At 36.3% G+C, this 20,068-nt stretch overlaps 1 long non-coding RNA gene across 1 annotated transcript in view; it reads left to right on the top strand.

Moving 5' to 3' along the window:
* The first annotated feature begins 14,060 nt into the window (after positions 1–14,060).
* Positions 14,061–20,068, top strand: part of LOC139796341 (uncharacterized) — a 244,787-nt gene continuing 238,779 nt past the window's right edge. The window contains exon 1 of the long non-coding RNA XR_011725961.1: positions 14,061–14,134. This is a non-coding gene — a long non-coding RNA (uncharacterized lncRNA). The remainder of the gene's footprint in view (positions 14,135–20,068) is intronic.

Below are 20,068 nucleotides of genomic sequence, written 5' to 3' on the forward strand. Positions count from 1 at the left end.
TTCTGGTGCTATAGTACTTTATTGGATTTTGAAACATGGTATCATCTGTTCAATTTGTGGAAAACTATCAAAGGAGTATAAGTGAATGTTAGGGATGGAAGCACTGAAGATTTTCTGGCAATTATTTCCAAGATCAGCTGCAGTCAAGTTCTCCTGATTTTACTTCTTCCAATCGTACTTCAAAAATAGAGATACAGCTTCTCTTCATTTTTGGTTCTAGAAATCTCTTTTGGGCTAATTCCTTCCACTATCCATTCCTGTTTTATAGGCTTGCATTTTGTTCTCATATTTTATTTTATTTTATTTAATCCATTCTCAATTTTCTCTAGTTGATTCGTGTTTGACTTTTACTTCTCTTCATTTCCTACCTTATCTATCTTGTTTTATTTCTGTTCCTTCTTCTCTTTTCTTCCTCAGCTTGTTCTCTTGCTTACCATCCTTGGTGTTTTATTCTTCTGCTTCTCATTATTCTCTTTTATTATCTTTTCCCCTTCCACTTTTGTGAACATTTCCTATTTTCTTTCATGTAGTACCTCATATAAGAAAGGGACAAGCACAACAGACATAATTGTAAGATGAGAAAGTGGCTTTCCATTTCCTTGTGTCCTACAGTTCTTGGAAAATTAAGGAAATAGAAACATTCAGAGGTGTGTATGTGTTATGTATATTTGTTTCTAAATAAATTTGTAAATACATGCAACATTATTTATGTATTGCTTTTTAAAATGGAAAGAATTATCACAACTTTTTTAAGTATCAGGGGATGGTGATCAGAAGTATTTATATTGCTAAAGTTATGAACACACAAGTCTGCAAACAATGCATATATTTTTAATTCTGAGCCCTTCCTAGCTAAAACCTTAAATCTGAGAGTTTACTGGTAGGTCCAGATTTTTTGTTGTTTTAAAGTGATCACTGTCATAGAGCAAATTTTGTACTCAGAATCAAGAGGACAATATCTACGTTGTTTCTTTGGATAATGTTGCATAGTAGAAATGCTCTTTTTATTATGCTAATAGATTTTATATATCATCCTTTAGAGTTATTGGTCTATTTGAACTGAAATGCTCTATCCCAGTCCACTTGGAAATGTGGAAACCAAACCTACAATGCAGCACAACAAACCAAACATGATAAAGAGCAGGACTGTGTATTCAGAGCTTTTGTGTTTGTACACAAAAGAATGTAACCTGTAGCCCAGAAGAGGCCTAAACCCTAATCAGAGTTTGCCTGATAGCAGAAAATATTCCCTGCCTGGAAAAATTCATCACACTAAAGTGGATATGCATAGGAAAGAGTACTTTATCAAAACAAAGCAGCTTATATACAGATAAACCTACACAAGACATGGGATTCAGCCAGTAGCATGACATACTTTCCCAGAATGGGCTATTTTTAATGGCATTTATTGTGAGGAAACCACAACAGAGCCCATTGTCTTGTTCAGCCTTATGTTTTATGTTACAGAAATAACACTAAAGTAGATTGCAGTGCTGCCTTGACACTCTTCAGGCAACCTGAATAGAAAAGGTTAATTATTATGATTTAGGTCCATAATGCACAATGGGGTGCACACAGGACTACCATAGCTTGGTCAAGCATTATATTATGTGCTGTATGAGGCTGATTTGGACAACTAATTTTAATAATATGGACATGGGACAAGCTATATCACTCCACTGGGACAAATGTATTGATTAGTATGGACACAGCCAGAATGCATCCTGTATATTGGTTTTGTTTGTTTGATTGTTTGTTTGAAGATCTCTTCCATACAATTTGGTCAATGAAGGTTACACAATTTATTTAGTATGGTATTTTTTTTAATGAAATAGTAGGATTTGGAAGGTTTGTATTCCCCATTTTCATATTCTGTATAAGAATTGCAGGTAGCCCTTTTATACACAGTCAGGCTGATAACATAAGTATATTGCTGATTGGTACAACACATTCTTCATATGCCACAGGGCACTATCTAACTGGTTAAATACAATTGTTTATGTGCTTTCTGTGTGATGCTTTCCCATCCTGTTACTCTTCTTTTCTGCTGCCAACTCCCTTATCTTTTGCCCGTAGCTGATCTTTTAGTAACCTTGCAGCTGGGCCTCAAGGCCCTTAGCTCACTCTGGCTAAAGCTAAATAGTCAGGATTGCTCACATGTCTGTTTTCTTCCAAAGATTCTCCAACAAATAACCATTCATATGTGTGATGTCTGGGAAGGGTTATAACCTTTTGGGTTATAGCTGATGAGTGCATAAAGTCATTTCAGTGAGAAGGTCAGAGTGGAGAACTAGTCAATGTTTCCGATAGAATACAGTCAAGATCAGTCTCTTAACCCGCTTTTCACCATATTAGTCCACTACTGCTACATTTTGGTATAGATTCATAACTGAGCATAGGCATTTCAGTCCCCATGATGAGCAAAAGAACAAACTTTTTTTGTGGTTTTTCTTTTAGTTTACCAGAATCCTTTCTCTTCCTGAGCAAAGTACCTACTAACCTACTCATGTGGCAGCACTTAGTTGATGTGTTGTATCTGAGTCCCGGATTAGATACCTAAATTGAGTGGCTCTCCAGACATGACCTTCCTTTTTAGGCAGCTGATGTTCACTAGAAAGGCTTCATACAACCTCTCAGAGTCTTTGAACATAATAGTTCCTTTCAAATTAATAATTAAGCCATTTAAAAATAGAGTCGTATGCATTTCATCTACCTTTTTCATACCTTGTGAGTATGATAAATAGAGTGCCTTGAACAAAGCTGTTTAATTCAAAAGGTTATGGGTGAAAAGTAAAATAGTGTCATCTGGTTTAGAGGAGAAATTCATGCAAGGGAATGCTCAGCCAGAGTTACACCAAACAGCTGAAACCAAAGACTACATTAAAACTATTTCAAAAATTTTCTGAAATGGAATAATACTTTTCACAAGATTTTTTTTCCAGTGAAAGATAGATACAAGATCATTTATTCTTTTCTTCCAAGATTGGCTAATAGTTCTGTAAAAACTACAGAATATGAAAATAAGAGGGGAAGTATTGAGAAAGCAAATGGAATTCTCAGTTTATGCTTCCAAATTTCAAAAAAAGATTCTTTTGCAGAAAAGCTTATATGACCTTGCCAAAGGGTATTTTAATTTGCAGGATTTAAACTGAATTTTTGTTTTAAATAAACGCAAATACAAATTTTAAGAAAATTAATTTTGCACTACTTCATTAATTCCCAAAAAAACATGTAATATAATTTCAATTGATTTTAAATGTGAAAAAAATTGCAAAGTACTCTCTTAAAGCTCAGATGTTTGAGCTAATTTCTTTTGTTATTTTTATTTACTAAAACTGTGCACTCTGTCTTGAAATTTTTGCTTTACATTGATCATAGAAGGAATTTTTCACTTGCTTGCCTAAGTTGTTTGGTTTTTTTTCATTTTGTCTCTTTTCAATCTATTTCTAATAGAAAAACTGTTTCTTAAAAGGAAAATAATTATTTTTAGGGTAGGGAAGAGATGCTGACAAGAATGAAAATAGAGAAAAACATATTAATTTTAGGGACTTGTGTTTTTATGGGAATATTCTCTAAGAACAGAGCCTTCAGCCAGTATTATTTTATTTCTGATCAGAACACGATTGGACAATGGGTATTAATGACTATGGTAGTGTCAAGCCCCACAGGGTGGGTGCGGCACTGTCACACCTCACACGGTGAGTGCTGCTCCCCAGATGCGGGGGCCAAGCAAAATATCACATCCCATGGAGTGGCCACGTCTCTATGTCCCACAAAGTGGGCACAGGTAGGGCTCTCCAGGGTGGGGGTCGACCCAGGGAGATTCAGACTGGACCCCCTTGCTTTCTAAACTCCTTCAGAGAGGAGCCTGGGTGTGTCTGGGCCAAATCCTCTTCCTCCTCTAATTAATCTCTTTTAACAACCTATTTGGTGAGATTAAGTTCGGGAATTCTCTGTGCAGTACTCAGGAGTAAGGTTATTACCCAGGAGGTTTGTATAAAAACACAACTTTACTTAAAGGTGAGTAAGATTATAAAGCATGTGAGACTGCAACTAGCAGAATTATAAAGGATGGTATTTTCAAAGCAATGGATTACAATTTAGCAAAATTTAAGGAAGTTGTCAAAAGAACAGGTTACAACTAACAAAACAAAGCAACAGGGAGTAAAACTTTAAAAAGTTAGAAACTATGTTACATGTGCCCAGATAAGGTTATAAAGCAGAGACAGAGAGAGAGACGCAGAGAGAGGTAAAGGTAAAGAAGAGATAGAGGAGATCTCACCACCCTTGGATCCAGCAATGATCTTGGTAGTCCAGCATTTTGAGTGTGCCTCTTTTATGCTGCCTGACCCCACCATTTTGTGGGGGACTTTGGCATATCTTGCAAAGCCAGGTGTTCACTTGGGCCCCTCCAGGTAGGATGACACAGCAATAACCCTTATTTCTGCACGTGTACCCTCTCCAGTGGCTTTACCCGGGGCACACACAAGATGTCACTCTGCCTCCGCAGGGTACAGCTCGCCTGCCCCTGTCCCTTATGGAATAAGGACAGTGTCCTGCCTGTCAGGGTGTCCATCAGAGCTCCCCTTGCATGGACAGTGTTCAGCTTATGGGGATGGCCACTAAAGGAGGGGCTGCTCTTGTGGGAATAGAGCCCTGCTTATCAGAGTGGCTACCCACGTGGGGGTCTCTCCTTGAGAGAACAGAGTCCAGATGGCTGTTGAGTGCCACCTGAGCTCCACCTGAGCACAGTGTCCACTTTGTCAGGGCAGATATTTTGAGACAAATACTCTTTTTGAGATTCTACAGGTAGACGTGCCATTTAAGAATCTTCTTTTCAATGTCAGAAAATATTAAGAACAGTGTATTTCTGAATGTGTATTAACATCTTAGTGTTAATACCTACTTGGTCTGTAAAACTCTGTCCATTGTCACTAACATTCGCTGTAAAGAGAGGTTTCCAAGAGGTTTTACATAAAGGAAGTTATGTTACTATAGTTTCAATCATTAATTTTCTCTCAAGCATTAAAAATATTCTTCAATATCCTTTGTTCATTGAATTTAAATACCTGTGAACCATTTCACTAGCAGTCTTTAATTTTCAAAGGTAAATTCATAAAATTTGTGCGAACCTTAGAGGCTTTGAAGTAGGTCTTTTCAGAGTAGTATACAAAAACTAGAAAAATACTAGGAAACTTAACATCTTCAAAATGATAAATGCTATAGACCTTCTTCAGTAGTGATGATCAGAGTACCTAAAGTAAAATATTGCACCTTGTATTAAAAAAAAAAAAAAGTGTACTGGAACTGATACTAGGAAATGTTTATGTGAACTACTTTAGAAAACATACTCAGAGATATTTTTTTTTCATTAAATCTGCTTGGAAGAATAACCTAAGTTTAATTTTCTGAGTGTAATGGAATACTATAAAGTTAGTTAAGATTAATGTCCTATGAAATGTGTAATTTAGTCACGTAAGAGCTGGACAGGATCAAAGGAATAGGCATAGATTATATGGTAACCAGTTGAAACCTTTCTGTCTAGGAATGTATCCATGCTAGTGTGCAGACATAAAAGTTAAGGTCACAAAATGAAGGAAAAGCAAAACTGATGGGAGACTGTGTTGTATTGTGTTGACTGTGTAATCCTCCTGGATCTAGAGAAACTGAGAATCAGTCAGACAAGTATGTCACAAAATGTAAAACCATTCAAACAGATTTTTTTGTATCATACTGACATTTACAATTATAGTTCTTTTCATCAAGATTAAAGCTTGAATAAATTCTTAACCCAAGCAATTTGTAGAAAATATTTTTCATTTTACTTTGGAGCTCAGAGGGAGGAAGAAATATGAATCTGCTTTCTCTGAATACTTCGGCAAAAGGAAAATTGGTTCAGCTGTATAGGTTACATTGTCAGGGAAGCAAAGCTTCTGCTTGCTTTTTTTTTTTTTTCCCCCCCAACAGTCACAGCAGATAGTTAAAATTTTACTTGCTCTAATTGTTTCCAATGTTGATTTATGTTTTGAGAAAATAGGAACAGAAGTCAGTCAGTTGCTTTAATATAGAGGACTATAATATGTTAACACGAACAAATACATTTTCTTCTTTGATGGAGTTTTTGTACATGAATAATGTAAAGCAACAAAAACCCTACATCTTGAGCAGCTTTCCTTTTTGCTTACTTCTTTACACACTTCCTTAGTGTTGTCTGTACATCAAGTTTTCCTAATTCCCCTAGTGGTAAATTCAGTTGTCTGAAAACACAACTTTGTTTCATTTAAAGTAGACGAAACTATCTTTTAAATATATGTGATGAGCTGTCCTTCAACTTTTCCTTTCATTACTGTAATTCTTTCACAGCAATATGTTTTCCCTTTCTTTTGTGGTAACCATGCTTCACATTATTGTTTCCATTTCCTCAGGAAAGCATCTGGAGCGACACGTGTAATGGTATTACTCTGGTAATAATTGTGCTAAATAACTGCAGAAAAGGGATAGCACAAAACTGTTAATTATTTTAATGCTGTTGCTATTGGACTCCAGTGAAGATCAGGGTTCCAATCTGCTATATAACATGATACTAAGAGTTTGGCTCTGTAAATACCCAGGTGAAAAAATGTTGCTAAAATGGAAAGAATCATGAATAGAGTGATGATTTGAATATGCTGCATTTCTGGTTCCTTTTTTACTTTATAAATTGTTTTAGATTAAGTAATGCGTACAGGAAAATAAAATAGAAAAAGCATGATAAAAAATAATTTAGGAAATAACTAAAGATGTAAGAAGATGTGAAATGACAAAAAAAGTGAAAAAAGAATAATTTTGAGAAAAATGGATGATGAGGATCATTGTTCAAGATTTACAGTCAATGGTATATGAGAGCAAAAAACATTGTCTAAAACACCCTAGTAGCTGGAGAAGCTCCTCTGAAGCAGCTGCTTCTGCTGCCTATACTCTGCAGCTGCTCCCCCTTAGAGTATCTTTCCCAGTAGATTATGAGGACTATTATTCTGCTACAGAAAACAGGCTCATGGTATTAAAATGCTTATTGTAACAGTAAAAACATATTTTCTATTTTAAGCCCCTGCAAAGCACGTCTAGCATAGTCTTGCTTAATTTCTTTGCAGGGTGCATTTTTTAGTTCACAAAGGCTCAGATCCACTGCACCTGAGCAGACAGATTGGCATTTCAGCCAAGGGAAGGCTGGGTCAGGCAAGTGTGTTGCCTTACTGGGCAAGCTGGGAAGTTTCAAGTAGAGAAAGAGGAGCAAATGAAAGACAAAGAGGGGAGAGCTGGAGAGCAACCTGAGGAGATTGATTGAGCACACCTGAGGAGATTGATTGAGCACACCTGGGAAGGTTGATTGAGCACACCTGGGAAGCCCATGTCTCAGTGCACTTTGGGAGTTCACTGGGGGCTTGCTCTGAGGAAAGTACTGTGTTTCTGGGTTTTTTGCCTTTGTCATTGGGAGGAATGAGTGTTTGAATTATTTTGTAGGGTTTTGTTTTTGTTTTTTAATGAGGTCTGCTACATTCTGAAAACAGATAAGGCAAAGTAGCTTTCCTTATCTAGGAAAGCAGGCAGATGATAGTTACAGTTCATCAGTGGGGATATTTCTGTAAAATGGAGAAGCTGAACTAACAAAGAGGAAAAATTAGGTAAGTTTGGAAAAAGATGATCTGCTAATGAATAACCTATATGAGTAGGTGTTTGTGACTGAGGGAAAAACTGCAACAAGCCTGGATGTTACTCCTGTAAAGTCACCAAAAATCACCAGTGCTGTGTGTCTTGTGGCCAAAGAGAAGATGGCGTGTCCCAGCAGAGTGCTTGCTTGCATTGAGTGTGGTGAGAAGAATTTGATACTGGCACTAGGTAGGTGTGGGTATAGGTGATAAACTCAGTTCCTTGAAAACTGCCATAAATTCTATGTAAGAAAATAAGTAGCTGTGTTATAACTGGAGGTTATAGCTGCCCTATTTTTTTTTTTTTTTTTTTTTTTTTTTTTTTTTTTTTTTTTGGTAAAACCTAGTATACAAATCCTAGAGGAAGGATTGCTTCTTCATTAAACCTTTTGTCTTCCAACTAGCCCTACCAGAGAGGAATATATTACCTATCAAAACTTTTAGACAACTCAAAAGAATAAAGAGTCAGTTGGCTGCCAAGTGAAGCATACCAAATAGAAATGACTTGGAACAGAGGTAGTCTTTACTTAGTTGTGCTGTGTGTGAAGCAGGTGATGGAGACTTGCGCTGAAATTCCAGGGACAACAAAGAAGGGAAGCCAGTGTGAGGTGCTCTTGAGGTGTGCTTCTTGTTTTCATATTCTAGTAACTTTGCAAACCTATTTGGAAGAGCTAGGTAACTATAGGGAAGACATACCAGAGGTAGATATGCTGCTGGATCAGTTACAGGTTAAAAGCCATGTTTCTGGGATTATAGTGAGCTACTCAGTGCAGTATTTTTAAATTAATAAACATAGCTGTGAAAGAGTGATATTACAGGAATCTGTCCTAGGCTAGGCAGCTCTATGGAATGGTTCTCTTTTCCTCCCTTTTTAGCAGTCCTTGAGCCTTAACAAGTAGATGAAGTATGAAGAGCCTTGCTGCTTCAAGTAGTGTTCCTAGCATGCTGTCTTTTATCCTTGAACTCTGTTATACTGTGACCTGTTACATCTGTCATTCTTTCCAGCTGAATTCTCATCTAGTTTGGTTTTTTCTATCCTGTTCCTCCACTTTTTCTTCTTTGTATTTTCCTAATTTTCATACATTTTGATATTGTCCTCCTTGTGAACATTTTCTTATTTGTTGCCATTGATTTTTGCTTCCAGCTCTCTCTCCAGTTCCCTCTTTGTGTCATTTACTAGTCCTATATTTTCACATCTTGTCTTGTTTTTTTTTTTTCTTATCTCACTCTGTTTTCATTACATATCTCTCAAGGAATTTGTTAAGGTAAAAAGAAAAATAACCATATACTTTGCTGATTTCCTTTTAAATGCCCTCTAATTACTAGTTGCTAAACAAAATTATTTCTCCTGTGACTCACTTGTGATTCACTGGTGTATGAAATGTTAAAGGTAGGCTGAATCACGACATAGTCAAGTCAAGGCAAAGACATCTGTGTAAAAGCTTGCAAGAAGCTTGTATTTTTAACCTGAGGCAATTTTTGGTGGGCACGATTCTTAATTGCAGATGTCCATATGGAAACTGTAGAATAAGCTGAGGCCTCAGTCTGGTGAAAGCCACTTGGCCAACAAATGTTTGTCTGCTGGGAGGAAATTTGAAGTATGGGGAATACCTGAGAGTGTGAATTAGAAAGCTAACTTAAAATAGGATTTTTTTAAAAAACCACTTCAGTGGCAAAATTAAAGATTAATAACTTTAAAATAACAGATATTTGTGAATTTAAAACAACCGGCAGCCATAGAAAGCTGGGTCCAATTAGTCCTACTATATAAAAAACCTTGTTTCAGACTTCCTTTAAAAATATAAATTAAAAAACAAACTTTCCAAAGGCATAGGGACACTTTTGGAAATGTCAGATGCATGAGAAGAAAATTTTCTTTATATATTCTCTTTTGATGGTTTTGAAAGATGAACTTTCTTCTTCTTACTCCCATTTCCTGCTAATTATCCCTAACCGTAACAGTGATTCTTGTAACCCAATCTTAAATGACACATTATAGATCTGACATATACAGTAGAAACCTTTTTCAGATTTATTAATTTAATCATTAATACTTTACAGTTCTGTGGTATTTTTAAAGCAATGGTGGGTTTTAAAAAAAAAAATGTAGCACTTAATGGCTGCTTACTTTAGGAATGAAAAGGTTCTTTTCATTTACAATCCTTGAGGTCTGATAGCTTTTCAGGACTCTCTTTTCATCTGGGAAATGGCTACTGGTGGAAATAGGAAGATCTGGGAAAAACAAGCTTGGTTCTGACTGTAGATCATGTACAGTAGCAGATGTGATAAAGGGAGAATAAAAGGGGGACCAAAGTGCTGAGTTTGGGTTTGCATGCTGCTGTACTGGATTTAAAAAGAAAACCCAGTAGTGGGTAAGGATACCTTAACACTGTTTAGTGGAAGGTAGTATGGACATGTGAGCGAGTGCTACCCTGAGTTCCTGCATCTTGAATCTTCTGTGCAGCAGAGTGTTATTTTTTTTATTGCATAATGATAATGCATCTGCCTTACTGATGTGATGGATATGCAGTAAAATAAACCTTGCCCCTCAAACATGGGACCTAGTAGGTCAGGTCAAGATCTGTACTGGTATTTCTCTGTTAATACATGTCCGGAGTCAGCAACCTTCAAGGGATGTGTTCATCTGCAGAACTGTGTGTTGTACTCAGGATATGCTTGCAATTTCAAGGGCTTTTCTAAATATATTTTTGGAAGCTAACTACTATGTGTAATATTTTTTGGTTTTTATTCATATTTAGTTTCTTTCCTTTACTGATGTGCGTATTTCAGAAATATTCAATACATTTTTACCCAGTCAGTTCAGCTTCTCTCTGTCCCTGTTTTTGAGCTTTTCTGAATGAAGTAATTACTGAGGGACTCTGAAAGGAGAATGTGCAAAAATATGACTCAAGGCCTGTATTGAGTCAGAAATAGGGCTTTCCTTTCAGTTTCCGTTGCCTATCAGGTGAAGGGAAGCAAATTAGGAATGTGCTAGTATTGTTAATTTTGCAAATTTTGATGAATTTCAAGTAAAGAGTTGTCGGGTTTGGGGGGGTTATTTTTACAGCTCTACATGGACATTTATTTCACAGAGGTGTGTTAAGTAATGACAAAATGTCCTGTGAGATTCTCACAGTTTAGGCCCAACTGGTGCCTACCAGGCTTCTGCTTGCTCACCCTCTGGCCCCACAGTAGGACAGGGAGGAAAAAAAATCCATGGAAAGGCTCATTAATCAAGACAAGGAGAGGGAGGTTTGCATTCACCAGGTATGGTAACAGGCAAAAAACAGACAGGTTCAACTTGGGAAGGAACAAAACCCTGATTTAATCTACAAGGGGGAAAGAAGAAACATGACCATATCTTAATACCTTCCCCCCACCCCTGGGCCCAGATCCCTTCAATGCTGCGTCTGGCACAGAGGACAGGGGGGACTTCGGGTCAGTTCTCCACACAATGTTTCTGCCACTCTTTCCTACTCAGAGGGTGGACTCCTCACATTCTTCCCCTGCTTCAATGTAGGGTCCCTCTCACAGGGAAGAGTCCTTCATGAACCCCTCCAACATGAGTCCCTCCCACAGGTGCAGTCCCTCAGGCACAGACTGCTCCAGCCTGGGCTGCACACAGACTCACGGCTGCTTTGGGAACAGTCACCTCCTCTGGCATGGGGTCCTCCATGGCTGCAGATCCACATCTGCCCCTCTCTGCAATCCTGCACAGGCTGCTTCTTCACATCTCCCCACCTGTGACGTTTCAGGGGCTACAAATCCACATTTGCCCAGTGCGTGGTCCTTCAAGGACTGCTACACTGTGGTTCTTCATGGGCTCTAGGTGGACAGCTGCCATCTCACTGTGGGCCACAGAGAAATCTCTGCTCAGGCACCTTTCCCACTCCTTTATTCATATAGGAATATGAATATTCCTATATTCATACAGGAATGAATGAATATTCTTTACTGATCTTGGTCTCTTCTGTGGCATTTCTGTCTCACTTCATCTTCTGCTCTGCAGGTCCTTTTTGTACTTTTTTTCACTTGTTTTTTTTTCCCCCTTTCTTGAAGGTATTAATCACAGAGGCATATTCAGCTTTCCATGTCTGCTTGGCCTTGGCAGAGGCAGGGCAGGGATTGGAAGCTTCCAGCAGCTTCTCACAGGAGCCACCCCTGTGTCCCCCCCTGCTTCCAAAATATCACTGCACCAACTCAAGACAGAGATTATCAGAACAGAGTACCCCAAGTAACCCTAACACTGAGACTGAATTGAAGCTTACCTTTGAGAAAAGATCTTATCTTGATGTAAGCTCCAGATGGATGAAGAATCTTCTCACTGTTTTGATTAATCATTCCAGTCACTATTAATCCTATTCTGTTGAATACAACTTTAGCCTTTATTTAGCCTTCTGTTAAGCAGAATAACAAACTTAATTAAAAAGTGAAAATGTTATTTTACCAGTGGATCAATGCCCAGTTTCTAGGCTTTATTTTTCTCTTTGTTAGTAAAGACGTGCTAAATAACATGTGTTTAAATGTATGCATCTTCAGCAATGGAAATGAGAGGCTTGAGAGAAACCAAAGAATTCCTTTATAGGTAACGCTAATATTATCAAGAACTAAGGCTATCCTCTGTTAATTCACATGTTGAATTAAATCTGCTTCTTGCTTCACAATAAAGTTAACCTAGTTAAATGAGAATGGAAGGTGAGAGGATGTGGAAACAAAGGAAAATTCCAACCACAAAAAATGGTTTAATGAAATAGTACATATGGAATCAGGGGTCTTTAGATTATCTAAATTTCCTGTTCTAAATTAATACTAGTTAATATTATTTTAATTATTATAATAGTTTAGTATTGGAGAAGACATTGTGTAACATGAGTTATTACATATTATGTGTTCTTCAGAATGTATAAGAAAATGAAAGATAACTTCACTCCTATGTGTTAGAAGTCCTAGCATTTGGAATGAGCAAAATAGGCTTTCACTTTGGAGGCTGTTTCTAGCTTTGCTTGCAGTGGAAACTATGTTATAAGAAAATGCAGGTTTCTATTTCATTGCTTTATTGCTGACCACTTTATGACTTCTTTTATTACTTCTTATCATGCCATTATCCTCACACTTGCCAAAAGTTCTGCCTGTCTAAACTCATTTGCAGTTTTTTGTTCAACATTCTCCCACTACAATTTACTTTTTTTTTTTCTCCATTTTGGTCTGGAAGCCAGATCAATTGAAATGGGGAGTTCTAACTCAATTATGGTCTTGATAAACCTGTAAATAAAGGGCTTCTACTGCAGGATAACTGTCTTTCATATTATACCTTAGCTTTTGTGTTACATGATGTATGTTAGATCTGGACAAGTTTTAAATAAAACAAAAGTCTAATCCTAGAATTTGTATATAGAGGGGGGAAATGGAACATTACTTGAAACTAAGATGTTTTAATAGGTCTAAATTTGGTTTTAGTTTTCTTTTTTATGTTGCTTCTATAATGTTAGGATCTCAATATCTGAGGGCGTGTGGTCATGCATTTTTCATATTTCTGTAGATTTTAGGGGTCATGTTAGGAAGAGAGAGACACCTTACATATTAGAGCAGTTGTCTGTGGGCTTAACTACTTTCATGGATCTTCAAGGCCTGACTTTGTCAAGTTGTAATACAATTACTGTTATTTGCTATTTCTATATAAAGGATGAAAAATACAAGTAGGATTAACTGTAAGATAAGCAAATAATACAAAATGCTTTTTTGCTTTGTTTTTTTATTTCTTTCTGCTGTAGCAATACAACTTTTAATGTCGAAATTACAATATAACAATGTAAGAGAACTATTCTTGCACTGTTTAATTGCCTATTCTAAATTGGAGAGAGCTGGTATTAACAATGTGATCAGGTTTACATTTCTCTTGAGTTTGATACCTTTAAGTCTCATGGAAGAAGTCATAAACTGGAGATACCACCATCTGGGTTTCAAGGTTTTTAAAAGTCAGCAGTTATGTTCAATTCATATTTTTATTATTTGGTACTAATATTGGACTTTGCTTTGACAGTAATAAGAGAATATATCTTTATTGTACTTATTGTAATAATTTGTGTCTACTGCTGCAGTACTAGAATGAGTTAGAACTTATTTTTCATTTATTTGTGCATGTCATGAAATTTTTATTCTCCAGTCCCAAGGCAGCATTTATCTCATTCTGTGACACTGCCACTGTTAAGACATAATTTCCACTTGTGTGATTTCTAATGCATGGGGAAAAAACCCACAAAAAGTAGACCTTATTATGGGTGATTTCTTATTTATGGTTTGAAAAGATTCTTATTAGCTGTTGCAATTCAGAGTATATTCTATATTAACTTAACAAATTCGTGTTGTTTTGACTTCTTAATAGGCAATATCTACAAACTGTGTCTTCATGGTTTCATTGAGAACAAAGATTCTACAGCAAAGAAGTAACAGTAAGTGTTTATAACATTTTATTATTTTTCTAATGAAGAATTTTTTGTCCTTGTGAAATTCACTCTAAATATGTTCTGAAGGACCATTGTGATGGTCAGCTGTGGCTGATGCTGAAATGCTACAAGTTCTTTTTCAGAAAATTCATTTATCTTTCACAAAAAGGAAAATCACAGTAAAGGCCTCTATTTCAGTTGACTATAATTCTCAGTGCTTTCATTGGATGCTATAATTGTGTTCATGAAAAAATTATTTGAAGTTATTAAAATTGTTAGAAATGAAAGTGGAAATTTACCACACCTTTGCAAGATCTTTTGAAGAGTAACAGGAACTGTGAAAAGAAAAATGTCCTTTTGTTAGAAGGAAAATGAGTATCAGTGTTCTAAAAGTAAACAAAAGTACAAAATTGGTTCATGAGACGCTATTTACAGGTTTTTGCATTTAGGTTTTGCAGTTGAGCTTAAAATAATACTGGACGCATCATAAATAAGAATTGTTTAAACATTTCATTATCTAGTCTCCATGCAAAACGAGGCAATGTAAAATTGCTATGAATGTTAAGTTTTGGTATGTTTTCTAAATTAATTTTAAATGCATACCTGTTGTACAATTGAATATAAAAGCAAATGCATACCAGTTGCTGTTTTTATCACCAAGGGATTATTTGAGGAAGTCTGTCTTTTATTAGCTTCCATTTTGTCTTCAGTTTTCATTAGACATTGAATAAGTATTGTTGGAGGGAGACAGAGTCTTATACAGAGAAACAGTGTGGTGCTGCTTGAGGGTGTTTCTGGCCTCAGAACATTATAGCTTGGGGGCAGTGTCTGGGCAAGATCATAAGAAAAAGCCCTGAAGTATTTGGAGGGGTCTGTAACAATCAGTGTCATTACAAAAATGTATTACTGAGACTATTTTTGATTCTTTATTTCTGAACTGAGTATTAAATCTCTACCTTGTTTCATAAACTTATCTCTAAGTGTGAGTTATCAAAACCAACTGTACTAATTTTCCATCTCTGGAAGTTGTGGTACAATGAATTGAGTTAAAAATCTCATTCTTTTAATGAAGAGGTATGCTGAGTATTCTTAAATCAACTTACCTTCAGCAATTTTGGTTTATATATAAATTTGCTCAGATGTAAAATCAGTTCTTCACTGCTCATTAAAGAGTCAGTGATCTTGGCAAGGGAAGTAAGGTGGAAAGAAGCTTTAATGAACAGCATGGCATATATGGGAAAAAATGCTCTTTCTGTATCACATAGCACTTTTATTTTGAAATGTAATGAGGGTGCTTAAGTATTGGTTCTAAATTTATTCCAATGAAAAGACACTGAGGGTGAGTGGATGCACAAAAACCTACCATGACTGTTTTCTCAAGCAGTTGAGTCTCTCCTGAAGAAACCCTGGGACTTCCGTTGCAGAAAAATCAATAGGAAAATTACACTTTTGGTTTTGTTGATTTGTCTTTTTCCTTGAATACTAGCTTTTATTTTTATCTGGATAAGATATGTGTCCCCACATGGTATGATACTCGTGCAAGGCGTATCACTTCCCTCTAATCTAAGCAATGAACAAATTTTAAATAAGAAAATATCTGCTCATATGGAGATGGTATTTAGCTCCAACAAAGAGGCAAATGACTTTTAAATGTTCACAAGCATTGCTTAAGAGCCTGGACATGATTTTGGATAGGAATAAATGTTTTTTGCTTAATCACTTGTAGTTCTATCACTTGGTTAAAAAGGGAAGACTGCAATGCTTGAATGTGCTTGCTTCACTATCAGCAGAGAAGTTTGTTTTATTATGCATAAGTATCTTTGGGTCACTTTTCAGGAATATATCTGCTGCCAGTTCATAGACCAAAGCAAGAGATAGGGAAACAACTTTGTCCCTTTCTTCTTCAGTTCTTAGTACACCTTAGTACGGTCCAAGTGTAGCTCACTGTGAAAGCTCAGCTATTCTAATCCATTTCATTTAAAGAGACCTCTAAGAATTGCTCCACTGACTCCTGGTAACTTTTGTGTTTTCTGTGTTCAGCTATTTCTTGCCATTGAGGGAATACCCTATGACTGGAGGGAGATGCCTGTTATCCAGCCATCTCTTCAGGTTACCATTCTTACACAAATTCATTGTTTCACTAGAAAAAGATCACTACTAGAGGGATATTGCATTTTCAGTATGCTACACAATTCTGTTAATAGCTGGTTTTGGTTGAATTAGTAGGCTTACATTCAAGCATGAAGGGAAAGCAATAGACTGTGTTTGTAATCAAAATTTCTAACAATAAATCTGGTTACTTGCTTTCTTGAAATGTTGATCACTGTGAGTATAATATTAAGAGAGCAAAGTTTGAATAAAATAGACAAAATCACCTTGTCCCCTGGAAAGGGAAATATGCTAAGACAGAATTTGCAGTGGAGGTGACATCCACCATCACTGTCTTATGCAAGTAAAATTAGTCAAGTAAACTTTTTATTTCTTCTTGAATCTTGTGTTCTGATTATTCTGGTGCTTCTCATGGCTGTTGTTACTGGGTTTTGGGTGGTTTTTTTTCTCTGTACACCTAGCTGATATGTTTGTAGGGGTTGTTTTGGTTTAGTGATTTATTAGGTTATCTTTGAAATGTGAAAAAAAATCCTTTTAAAGAGGGGGTAAAAATGTGGGAATTTTTTCTTATTTTGATAATACAGATTTGATTACCTGTAAGAAATTATAAAGATTATTATTTTAAGCATGAAGAGTTGACATTTATTTATATAAAAATGTTGACAAAAATCTGCTTCTCACATGATTTTACAATTCTAAAATATTAGGAAGGTGGGCAATCCATTAGTCGTCTATATCTATGGAATGTTTTTTTCCTTCTGTCTTCCAGAGTAACCCATCTACTTATGGTGCTTGCACTTTTCAAAAGCCTGTTGTTACAGGTAGACCCAGAGGGCAGAAACCCAGGTCCTTAAAAGGAACACTGTCATTTTGAAATACAAACTTTCATGCTAGATTAAGTCATTTTAGAGACATCACTTATTTTTTCTTATGTAAAATAATTAGTGTACTCCAATTTATACAGATGAGACTTTCATCAAGCAATAACTAAAAAAGCCTGTCATGCTGTTCAATCAGATGAACTTTGAGATAAACATGTGGTATGTAGATTTGGGGGTTTTAGCTTTTTTTGCATAAAAGAAGCATTGTTATCATGGAAAAGATGATGATAGTATGGGAGACATGCTTTCAAGGGTAACTTTCACAAATGAGGGTCATAACTAAAAGCTCTTCAACTAGCACAGAACACATTAAATGGGAAGAACAAACAAAAAGCTGGTGTTGGCAGATCAAAGAAAACGAAAAAAAAAAAAAAGTTACTCTTAGAAGATCAATTGGCCTAAATATCAGAATGCAGTAATATCTCTTTGCTCTTATTCTTCTCTGTTTTACCACTTTCATGTGTACCTTGATTATTTTAGTCACTGCTATAGTTTCCTTCAAATGTTGCTCATTTACTGTCTGGAATTTAATGGGATAGTAGTGTTCAGACTTAGGAGAAGGGACTCATACCCTTGTTTGAGAATAAAGTGTTGCCAGTCTTAGGAGAATTTATTGAGTTCACGTTCTAATGGGAATAAAAGTTTTAGCTGTTTCTCTTTTGCTTTGTTCAGTTAACTCTAGCAAAGATAAACCATTCAGGACTACCTCTGGCACTTACAAAATGTACTTGTTTGTATATATACACACACAAACTTTGGCATTCAATAGCTGTAGAAAGTTTGATTGAATCTGACAGTAGTGAATTTAGACAGATCAGTTGCAACGTGCATTTTTGTATCAACACTAACTTAAAACATTTGCAGGTGTAGGTGCCTCTTGGTTAGATAATGACCATTTGTGGACTGAAGACTGAATCAGACCTGGCAACCCACAGACCATTCTTTGACTCTTAAAAAAAAAAAAACAAAAACAAACCCAAAACAACTAAAGCCCTCAAAGATTCTTTCAAATCGGGAGTGAATGAGTGACCAAATGATTTGGTTTTGCAGCTCATTCTTTCCTAAATTTTTTTCACTTTTTTTCATTTGACTCAAAATAGCTCCACTCTAATAGTGAAATCGTTCACTGTATAAGTACTTCTATATCTTTCGATGTTCTTCTGAATATATGTGTTTAACTAATTGTGCAACTGACTTTCTGCATGTGACTGCAGCTAGATGCCAGCCCCTTTGTTAGGCACAAATGGCCTATGTAAGACAGTTGTCCTAAGCTTTGATTGTTTCATCTTCCTTTCTGATCACATAGGAGATGATGGGTCAGATGAGATATTTTTATTTTTTTTTAAATGCCTCTGAGAGTCTGTGTGCCAAGGTTCTGACTAAAGCTGAGCAATGGACTCTCTTAGCAAGGGAAACTTTTCCTGATTAGGGGGAAATGAGCAGCTTCATTACATGGAAATCTGTGTCAAATAGATGAAGTGAAATATAATTAATTTGAATTTTATCTTGCAATAAGATGATATTAAGCTACAACAGAGCTTCTTAATAGCAGCTAAAAAAGAAATCTGGGTTGGTAGCTAGAGTTGCAGTAGAGAGAGCAGGCGGAAAAAGCACTGGTCTCTAAACCATGTAAGTAATAATAAAGTCATATTTTGAATGTTCGTAGCTTTATAAATGTGATTTGCTATTGCAGATAAACTCATTCTGATTTAGCATAAAATACTATCCTTCTCTTGTTATAGAAATGGAGACTGGAACATCTAAATCAGTGGAAACTTTAACACTGATGTAGAAAGCAGTGCATGTTGTACCATAAATGCCATTGCTGACTTCAAATTTGAATGGGATGCAAATGTATTACATGCATAATACTAACTATAAAATTGGAGATTATCAACTTCTGCTTCCATTACCAAGTACTCATTAGCATAAAAGAAACTTTACTTTTAGAACTGTGAGGTAATTAACATTGGAAAACCCCCAAATCCTACAATATTTCCAGCTCAGGAAAGGCCCTAAATTGAAATGGCTGGAGGGAAAGCACTGAGGCCAGTTTTTCTGTTATGTACTTTCTAGGCATCTAGGCCAAGTTGGGAGAGAGGGGAGAAATAATTTGCTGGGCAAGACAGGCCTTTGATTTGCTGCACATGAATATTACAATGGGAAAAAAAAAATAAAACCATTATTTCAGATTGCTGTAGTAAAATACATTTTAATCTCTGCTTCTATTCTAGAAGCCCTTTTTTTATAGAGTGGCAATAATGGGAATGATGCTACAGTGTGTTGGTTGTAATTTCTAATGCATAGCCATTAGCCACAATATTAAGCTGAATTATGAGATTTTGGTCTTTTCAGATCATCTGACAGAGCTGCCCTTCATGGATCCCAAGAGATGCATGCAGAACAGTCTACTATATTTCCCCTTTGTTTCTGGGTAGGGAATTTTTTGTGACCTTAACCTTGAGGAGTACACTTCACCCTTTAGTATAGAAGGGTCTCTCTTATGTGCCAAATGGCTAGAGAAGCCTATCACATCAAGGTATCATAAAGGCCCCTTGTCTTGCTTTTGTGTAGTCCAAGGCATGAGATGGGAAGTACAAAATAATAGCTTTGTCTGGAGAGCTCCTACCCCTTGTTCTGCGTTGGGGTCCCCTGTAGTCTCTAAAGGCTGACTTATTTACTTATTTAACAAATCAGTCTAACAACTGGAGTTTTTAGAAACTATGTATGACAGGAAATACTGCTTATGTAGCTTTCGAATATGTGGGTTTCCCTTGTTCATAGTACATGGCCGAATAATTTTAAAGATAACCTCAGCAAATATCCAATATGCAGTTCCACTGATTAGTATTACATGTAGCATATTTCGAAATGAATTGGTATAATGCTGTATCAGCAATTCAAAGAGTTCTTATGATTACTAGGGCCACAGAGGTGAGAATAAAGTGTG

This window comes from Heliangelus exortis, chromosome 4, assembly GCF_036169615.1.
Source record: "Heliangelus exortis chromosome 4, bHelExo1.hap1, whole genome shotgun sequence".
NCBI classification, from domain to species: Eukaryota; Metazoa; Chordata; class Aves; order Apodiformes; family Trochilidae; genus Heliangelus; species Heliangelus exortis.